The sequence below is a fragment of the Lagenorhynchus albirostris genome, chromosome 9, assembly GCF_949774975.1.
Source record: "Lagenorhynchus albirostris chromosome 9, mLagAlb1.1, whole genome shotgun sequence".
Lineage (NCBI taxonomy): Eukaryota > Metazoa > Chordata > Mammalia > Artiodactyla > Delphinidae > Lagenorhynchus > Lagenorhynchus albirostris.
This window is the reverse complement of record NC_083103.1, coordinates 16,679,314-16,688,583: the sequence shown is the minus strand read 5'-3', so window position 1 is coordinate 16,688,583 and position 9,270 is coordinate 16,679,314. Positions and strand designations below refer to the sequence as shown.

The 9,270-nt window shown below is 45.6% G+C and overlaps 1 pseudogene; it reads right to left on the bottom strand.

Moving 5' to 3' along the window:
- Positions 1 to 5,301: 5,301 nt before the first annotated feature.
- On the bottom strand, positions 5,302 to 6,563 carry LOC132526462 (endoplasmic reticulum mannosyl-oligosaccharide 1,2-alpha-mannosidase-like; annotated as a pseudogene).
- Between the last annotated feature and the right edge of the window lie 2,707 nt (positions 6,564 to 9,270).

Genomic DNA, 9,270 nt, shown 5'->3' with positions numbered 1-9,270 from the left:
GTCTCCAGGCTACATAAGCCCAAAACTAAGCTGCTGATCACCTTCCACCAAGCATGTTCCTTCCATGGTCTTCCCTATTTGACGAATGGTATCCCCATCCTTCAAAGTGCTCATCCAAAAAGCTTCAGACGTCCTTATCACTTCTGCCTTAGGCTACCACAGGTAACCAATCATCAAATTCTTCCAGCATTACATTCGAACTATATAGAGACTCCAACTACTTCTTACCCCTTTCACCACCAAACATCCCTGGACCAAGGCACCTTCAATTCTCGCATGGATTATTCTGTGTCCCACCTTAGCTCCCCCATTCTGCCCTTGGCTTCTTAGCATCTATTCTCAAGACAGCAACCAGAGAGATCCTTTAGAAATATAAGTCAGTTCAGCTCACTCCTCTGTTCCAAACCTTCCAATGGCTTCCTATTTCATTCACAGCTTTGGTGTCCCCAGCTGTACGTAACAGATACAAATAGTACACATACTAGAGATACAAATAAGACCGTAATTCCTCCAATGACCCTTAAGGTTGTTAATACTATGAATTACAGCAGTCACACTCCACCCCACTCCTATTCATTCGCTTTAATACAGCCATATTGGTCTCTGCTCTTCCTTGAAACAGCTAAGCAGACTTCTGCTTCAAGGCCTTTGCACTTGATGCTTCGTCTTCCAGGAATGCTGTTCTCTAAAGTATCAGTATGGCTCATTTCCTCACTTCCTTCTGATATGTCAGTTTATATAGATACATATATATACATACATATATGTGTATATGTATATATATATATAAATATTTTATATGAAATAACTACTCTCCCCCAAGACTCCTTACTCCATTACCATGCTTTATTTTTCCCTTTGCTGTATTTTTTCCTTATATTTTCACCATATTACATATCAAAGTGCTCTCGTTTATTTCTCTCCATAAAAGCATAAACTTTGTTTCATTCGCTGGTGTGTTCCTAACACCTAGAACAGCCCTTGACACATAGTAATTCCTCAATAAGGGAAATGCATGCACCACTTGATGCATGAATAAACTGTCTTAAAAGCTGGTAACATACAGCCACTATGGAGAACAGTATGGAGGTTCCTTAAAAAACTAAAAATAGAACTACCATACGACCCAGCAAATCCACTACTGGGCATATACCCTGAGAAAACCATAATTCAAAAAGAGTCATGCACCACAATGTTCACTGCAGCTCTATTTACAATAGCCAGGACATGGAAGCAACCTAACTGTCCATTGACAGATGAATGGATAAAGAAGATGTGGCACATATATACAATGGAATATTACTCAGCCATAAAAAGAAACGAAATTGAGTTATTTGTGGTGAGGTGGATGGACCTACAGTCTGTCATACAGAGTGAAGTAAGTCAGAAAGAGAAAAACAAATATCGTATGCTAACACATATGTATGGAATCTAAAAAAAAAAAAAGGTTCTAAAGAACCTAGGGGCAGGACAGGAATACAGACACAGACGTAGAGAATGGACTTGAGGACACGGGGAGGGGGAAGGGTAAGCTGGGATGAAGTGAGAGAGTGGCATGGACATATATACACTACCAAATGTAAAACAGATAGCTAGTGGGAAGCACCCGCATAGCACAGGGAGATCAGCTCAGTGCTTTGCGACCACCTAGAGGGCTGGGATAGGCAGGGTGGGAGGGAGATGTAAGAAGAGGGAGGGGATATGGGGATATATGTATACGTATAGCTGATTCACTTTGTTATAAAGCAGAAACTAACACAGCATGGTAAAGCAATTATACTCCAATAAAGATGTTAAAAAAAAAAAGCTGGTGACAGTATCTCTCTTAGAAAGAGAAATGACTTTGCTGGCAAAATGATATAAGTCTTTGGGATAGAAGGTGAAGCCTTGGGGACATGGGTATAAGCAAGAGCCAAGGGAACAAAGAAGAAAACCATGAGATAAGAGGAATTTGTTTTTTCTTTTTGAGAGAAATGGAGAGGCAAAAGAAGGGACAGATAAGTGGGCAGGGGGGAGGAGGGTATGGAAATGGTGTGAATACGAGGACCAAGTGAGGTAAAGCGGCCAGTGGAAAAAACCCTATAACGTGAAAAACGAAACCTGTTATAAACAGAGGTACCCAATGTTCAGTTTGAAGTTGTTTTGATGAACTTCTCATGTCTCCTCAATGCATCAATCTTGTTAAACTTGTACATTGCCTTATGTGAGTCTTACGTAGGCAGGGCAACAACTCTAAGTACAGTGCTCCTCCACCTAGGCAGATTGAGGGAACCAGGCAGGAGGGGCAGGAAGTATAATCAAAAGACCAGAATCTGAGTTCTGGTGCCAGCACTTCTTACCTGTAAATCTCTGGGCATGTCTCCAAGCTTTGGTTTTCCTGACTATACATAACAGATACAAAGAGCTACACATACGTGAGATACAAATACAGTCATATCACTTCTATTAGCTTTATTAGCAATAAAGCCAGTGTCTCCCTCTTGAGGCTCCTTATTCCCATGAATTATTCAAGAAATTCAAGGGCTTTAGAGACCCATAAAAAGGTTTTTTCTTACCCAGGGAAATAGAAAATCGAGTCTGATTAGTCAACAGGCCTGCTCTAGTTTCTTTGCTGGGGCTGGTTCTTTACCAGAGTTGTGTGGCTCTACTGCTATGATATTTCACTGCTCCAGATACCAGCACAGCCTGCAGTCATTCTTCGAAAGAAGTGAGTCTCAGTCCCTTTAAAGTCAGGCTCAACCAACAAAGCCCCAAAGTTGGACTTCTGCCAGTTATAGATCTAACAACCAACACTTGTAGTTCCTGTGTACAGCCACTTTCCAGGGAACTATCCGGCCCCAGGAGGACTGGATCACTCTTGTTTGTTTATCCTCTGCCTCTCAGATCCAAAACCACCTATCCACCTTCTTTCCTGACCAAGGGAACAGGCTGCTTTTCTTTTGATGCCCTCAAAACTAACAAGGTCTGATTACAGCCTCTGCCTTCAGAATATGGGGCTGCTTGTCTACCCTTGAAAGAGTGGCTACCCAGGGATTTGAGAAATGCACACCCCACCATTCTAAGTAGAACTAGCCTCTGTGGCTTTAAACACATTAATCCTTCTAAAAGGATGCTCCCTACGTGATATTAAAGTGGTTACACCCATCCTACTGAATGAGGGGGATCTGCATGTGTTGATTCCAAGGTGATTTCCTGGCAGCCAGAAAGAAGAAAAAATTTCTTGGGGGCCACAACACTGTATGTCCACCTTTGCTATTGGAGGGACTGTATGTGATAATGTCAAAGTGCCTCATTAATCATGGTGCACTATACTGACATTAGTTGTAGTCATAAACTTGGATGAAAAATTTTAGCACACTGCAAAGAATATAACCCACAGGGTAAAGCAGACTAGGAAAAGAACCCAACTCTGCCATTTCCTATATATGCAACTTTGTGCAAGTTACTTAACCTCTCTGAGCATTCATTTGTAAAATGGGAATTAATAATAATATTAATATGCTACATCGATAACATAATATTGATAATTATCTCTTGGAGTTGCAAGGAATATCAATCAAAAAATTAAAGAGGCAAATTATCTGAATTAGATTCAGGCATAGCGTAGTAAGTGCTCAATAAATTGTAGCCATGATTATTATACTTATAGCTCTAAACTATACCTAATGTTCATTAAGTACATGATATAATGAAGCACGTGTATATGTATTAGTTCATTTAATGCTACCCGTGTGATAGTTATAACACTGCCCATACTGTAGATAACACAATTAAGGCTTAAAGAGAGTGGTATGTTGCCAGAACTGTACTACTAGAAGGCAGCAGAGGGAGTATTTGTAGCCAAGTGTCTAGGCCAGCTACATAACAAACCACTCCCATGCTCAGTGACTTACAACAGCATTTATGTTCAGGCTCAGGAATGCGCAGGTCAACTATGATTCAGCTGATAAGTTACCCTCAGCTGCAGATTGTTAGGTCGACTCCATTATCTTACTCTGGATCCCAGGCTGAAAGGAGAGTGGCTACCAGAAGCACGTCCTTCCTGTGATGGATAACCAAAGTACAAGGGGGCAGGCCAACCACACAAGCCTCACACATTTCAAGCCTCTGCTCCCATCACCCCTGCTAACATCCCAAAGCAGGTCACATGACTACACCCAACATCAGTGTAGAAGGGAAGTATAGAACTCCACAGTGCTGTATGAAGGAGGAATATTTTCAGAACAATAATTCAAACTATCCAATCAGGTCTCACCGACTCTAGAATCTGAGCTCTTATTCACTGTCCTACAATGCTTCTCTACTGTTCTGAGACAGTACCTCTCTAACCAAATAACCATTATTAAACCTCTCTCTCACTATTAACTGCATGGGTTCCTAGGTTGTTCCTTTTACTTACTGCCTATATTTGGCTCTTCCAAACAGCTGAGAGAGCCCAGCTGGAGGGTAAATGTAAAGTTGATAGCCCATCTTTCCATGTTCATAGCAGAAGCCAGACTGTGCAGCCCCAATAAGCAACCTGCTGGGTCTACAAATTCGCCATGCTTCGCTCTGTTAAAACTTTATTGGGCACAGTATGGTAACTCAATTAATAGTGAGAATGACACTGGTAAGTGTCACTGGAATTGCAACCAATTATTTTTTCCTTAATATCTTTTTAAATCACAAGCTGACCAAGCTCAACAGGAGCCCTGTCCTTCCACAGGGCATATTTAGTCTGTCTCTGCCTTCCCCATTAGCCTCCATTGCCAGCGTCCATCAACTACGTCACCAGTTATAAGCCTCTCTCTTCTCCCAACAGCAGTGCAGTTTCCCCCAAAAGGAGCTAATTGACAACACAAATCTGGCTGTTTGGCAGGATTTTGTGTTGTTGGTAGATTTTTGTTTTGTTTCCTATAAATCAAAACTTTGCTGATTTTATTCCTCCTTCTTACAGTGGTCCTGATCTAGAAAGCACAGACTAAAAGAAACCCTAAAGTCAATCTGAATTACCACCTAAAGAAATACATGAGGATAGATTCAAAACCACCAGCATCTGCCCTGAAAAACCCACAGGTACCTTGCCTTCCAAGGAGTCCTGGACCCCAGCTGTCCCATTGGACTTGACCTCTTCAGCCCAGAATTTGGAATTGTCTGGCTCACAGTAGCCAACTGGGCTGCACATCCTCGTGGCTAAAGGTCAACGGATGACTCATTTTATGCATAAGCAATTGGCTTGCCTATCTATAACTTAAAAGAAAAGTCTACTATACACGATATTCAATCAAGAAAAGTCCCACGATTGGGTGTTGTTCCAAGCCTTTAAGCTGAAGTCCAGATGGCCAGGGGATGACCCTCTATATTAAATACATATTTGTCAAGATTGAGGAAGTCCATGTCATCTGAAAAGAGAAGATATATGTACCTAGAGTTTATCATAGAGAGAAACTTTTCATCTTGTCTCTTGGGATTTGATTCTGAATATTATTGATTGAAGAATAGACACCTGGGGACTTCCCTGGTGGTGCAGTGGTTAAGAATCCACCTGCCAGGGCAGGGGACACGGGTTCGAGCCCTGGTCCGGGAAGATCCCACATGCCGTAGAGCAACTAAGCCCGTGAGCCACAACTACTGAGCCTGCGCTCTAGAGCCCGTGAGCCACAACTACTGAGCCCGCGAGGCACAACTACTGAAGCCCGCGCGCCCAGAGCCCGTGCTCCACAACAGGAGAAGCCACCGCAATGAGAAGCCCGCGCACCGCAACAAAAAGTAGCCCCCGCTCGCAGCAACTGGAGAAAGCCCGCGCGCAGCGACGAAGACCCAACGCAGCCACAAAAAAAAATAGACACCTGACTGGATGTTGGTATATCTGTTGAAATACTGCAGAATCTCCCACCCCTGATCCTGGTATTCCTTGTCCCCACTGAACAGTACAGACAGAACAGACTCTCCACTGTCTCTAGTCAAAGCAGATTGAAATTGTCTTCAGGCCAGATCCCCATATCCTTATGGCTAACGCTGAAGTACAAAATTTCTGGACTCACCCCACTCCTAAACTGATGATACATCTAGTAACAGGTCACCATAAAGGCTTCAGCTAGCTCCATGTGGTCAGCGGTCAGACCACAGCTTACACCCGGAGCCAGGGTTCCCAAGCAAAAAACACGTTCAATGCATCTTGACTCAGAACTTGCCATCCACAACTTTCCCACAAAACTCAGCTTGCTGGGCTCAGACTGCTGAAGCAGGTGCTCTTTTATTCCTCTACGGCTTCAACATAGTCTTGTAGCAACTGAATTTCTTTCTTTCTTCCTTGGATCCACTGCTTCAGCAGAGCTCTGGTTCCAAGAGGGAAGAGCCACTGAAGGGAAGAAGCCACTGTTGGTATAAATGAATATGGGCACTAACCCATCATTCTTCCCAGGCAGGGAATGTATATACTTTGTCACTTTCATCACTACCTCCTGAAATTTCTCATCTCCGGTGAGACGAGAGAGTTCTCGGAACTCAAACTGAACGTTTGTCACTTCTGACACTATACTGACATCTATGGAGGCCTCACTAGCGGCAGTGTTTATTTTCATGGAAAGTAGTTTACACCCAGTCAGAAAGGCTACGAGGAAAATAATTAGATACCACAGGGGTAATTCCCCTTTCCCCACACAAGGGCGTCCTTTACCTGCTGCGGCTCTCCCCCGGCTGTGCCGCTGCCTCCGAGCAGATGACGTTTAGCTTCCGCTTCCCGTTTCCTGCCAAGGCCCTAGAAACACCGCCCCCAGCCCGCCCCGCGGAGCACTGCGCCTGCGCATGCGGCTCAGTTTGGCGAATTTTTAGCCTGCGGGGTAGTTTAGTTACTTCCCCTGGGGGCATTGGGCAGGCTCTAGTCCTGTGGTTTATAGCGCTGGATGACACTTTCTGTTCGGAGAATGTCTTTACAGTGGGCTAATGAAAAAGAGGACCTTGCAGACAGCCAGTGACCGTCCTCTCTGTAGTGATGTGTTAACTAAGCCTCGAAAGAACTCAAGCAATGCTTCTCAGGTTTTTGCACACCTGAGAATTATCTGAGGGCTCATTAAATTTCAGCCCGCTTTTGTCCCTCTCCCCAGATATTCTGATTCAGTAGATGTAGGGGAGAGAGGAGACTGCATTTCTAACAGGTTCCCAGGTTCTGCTGAGGCTGCTGGCTTACAGACCACACTTTGGGACCCACTGCTCTGATTCCTGGCAGCTGGGGAAGAAACCGGGCGAGGGAAGGGGGGAATGTCAAGACTTGGGACCAGGCAGTGTGCTAAATGCTTTATATGCATCATCTCCTTTCATTTATTCCTTCTAATACCTATGAGGTATGAACTATTGTTGCTCTCCTTTTGCATCTGAGGAAACAAGTTTATAGCATTTCAAGCACTTGACAAGCTTGTATGTGACAGAGTTGGAATTTGAACCCAGATTGTTAGTTCCCAGGGCCCAGGCTTCTGTCCTATCTACTCTGCTCTGTATACTTTTTACAAAAGCACCTCTGGCCCCACAAGAACACTTGACCACTTTTCACTGAATAGACACTGTTTTAATTTTTTTTTTTCCTAATCATCCTTCAAGGCACATCAGCCTTCCCTCTGGGAAGCCTTAACAAACATTCCTGAGGTCAGTTAGTGGTACCCCGCTCTGAGTTCCCCTAGGGTTCCCAAATACTTCATACTTGTTTCCCAGAGCTCTCACCCCATTTGACGATAGCCACATGTGAGTTTGCCTCTGCTATTGGGTTGAAGCAAGGCATAGAGGAAAGGACATGGACTTTGAAGTTAGTTAGTACTGTTTCAAACTCCAGTTCTTCCTCTTCTTAGCTATATGAACTTGGGCAAATAGTTTAACCTCTATGAGTTTAAAAAAAGGATAATGCGGGCTTCCCTGGTGGCACAGTGGTTGAGAGTCCGCCTGACGATGCAGGGGACACGGGTTCGTGCCCTGGTCTGGGAAGATCCCACATGCCATGGAGCGGCTAGGCCTGTGAGCCATGGCTGCTGGTCCTGCACGTCCGGACCCTGTGCTCCGCAACGGGACAGGCCACAACAGTGAGAGGCCCGCGTACCACCAAAAAAAAAAAAAAAAGAATAGGGACGGGACCTGCACCAGTGGGAGGGAGCTGTGAAGGAGGAAACTTTTCCACACACTAGGAAGCCCCTTCGCAGGCGAAGACTGCGGGTGGCGGAGGGGGTAGCTTCGGAGCCGCGGAGGAGAGCGCAGCAACAGGGGTGCGGAGGACAAAGAGGAGAGATTCCCGCACAGAGGATCAGGGCCGACCGGCACTCACCAGCCGGAGAGGCTTGTCTGCCCCGCCGGGGCGGGCAGGGGCTGGGAGCTGAGGCTCGGGCTTCGGAGGTCGGATCCCAGGGAGAGGACTGGGGTTAGCTGCATGAACACAGCCTGAAGGGAGCTAGTGCGCCACAGCTAGCGGGGAGGAAGTCCGGGAAAAGTCTGGAGCTGCCAAAAAGGCAAGAGACTTTTTCTTACCTTTTTGTTTCCTGGTGCTCGAGGAGAGGGGATTAACAGTGCTGCTTAAAGGAGCTCCAGAGACGGGCGCGAGCCGCGGCTAACAGCGCGGACCCCAGACACGGGCATGAGACGCTAAGGCTGCTGCTGCCACCACCAAGAAGCCTGTGTGCGAGCACAGGTCACTCTCCATACCTCCCCTCCCGGGAGCCTGTGCAGCCCGCCACTGCCAGGGTCACGTGATCCAGGGACAACTTCCCCGGGAGAACGCACAGCACGCAGCAGGCTGATGCAACGTCAAGCCGGCCTCTGCCGCTGCAGGCTCGCCCCGCACTCCATATCCCTCCCTCCCCGTGGCCTGAGTAAGTCAGAGCCCCCGAATCAGCGGCTCCTTTAACCCCGTCCTGTCTGAGCGAAGCACAGACTCACTCAGGCGACCTACACACAGAGGCAGGGCCACATCCAAAGCTGAACCCCGGAAGCTGTGCGAACAAAGAAGAGAAAGGGAAATCTATCCAGCAGCCTCAGGAACAGCGGATTAAATCTCCACAATCAACTTGATGTACCCTGCATCTGTGGAATACCTGAATAGACAACGAATCATCCCAAATTGAGGAGGTGGACTTTGGGAGCAATGATATATTTTTTTTTTCACTTTTTGTCAGTATGTATGTGTATGCTTCTGTGTGTAATTTTCTCTGTATAGCTTTGCTTTTACCATTTTTTAAAAAATAAATTTATTTATTTATTTATTTTTGGCTGTGTTGGGTCTTCGTTTCTGTGCGAGGGCTTTCTCTACTTGTG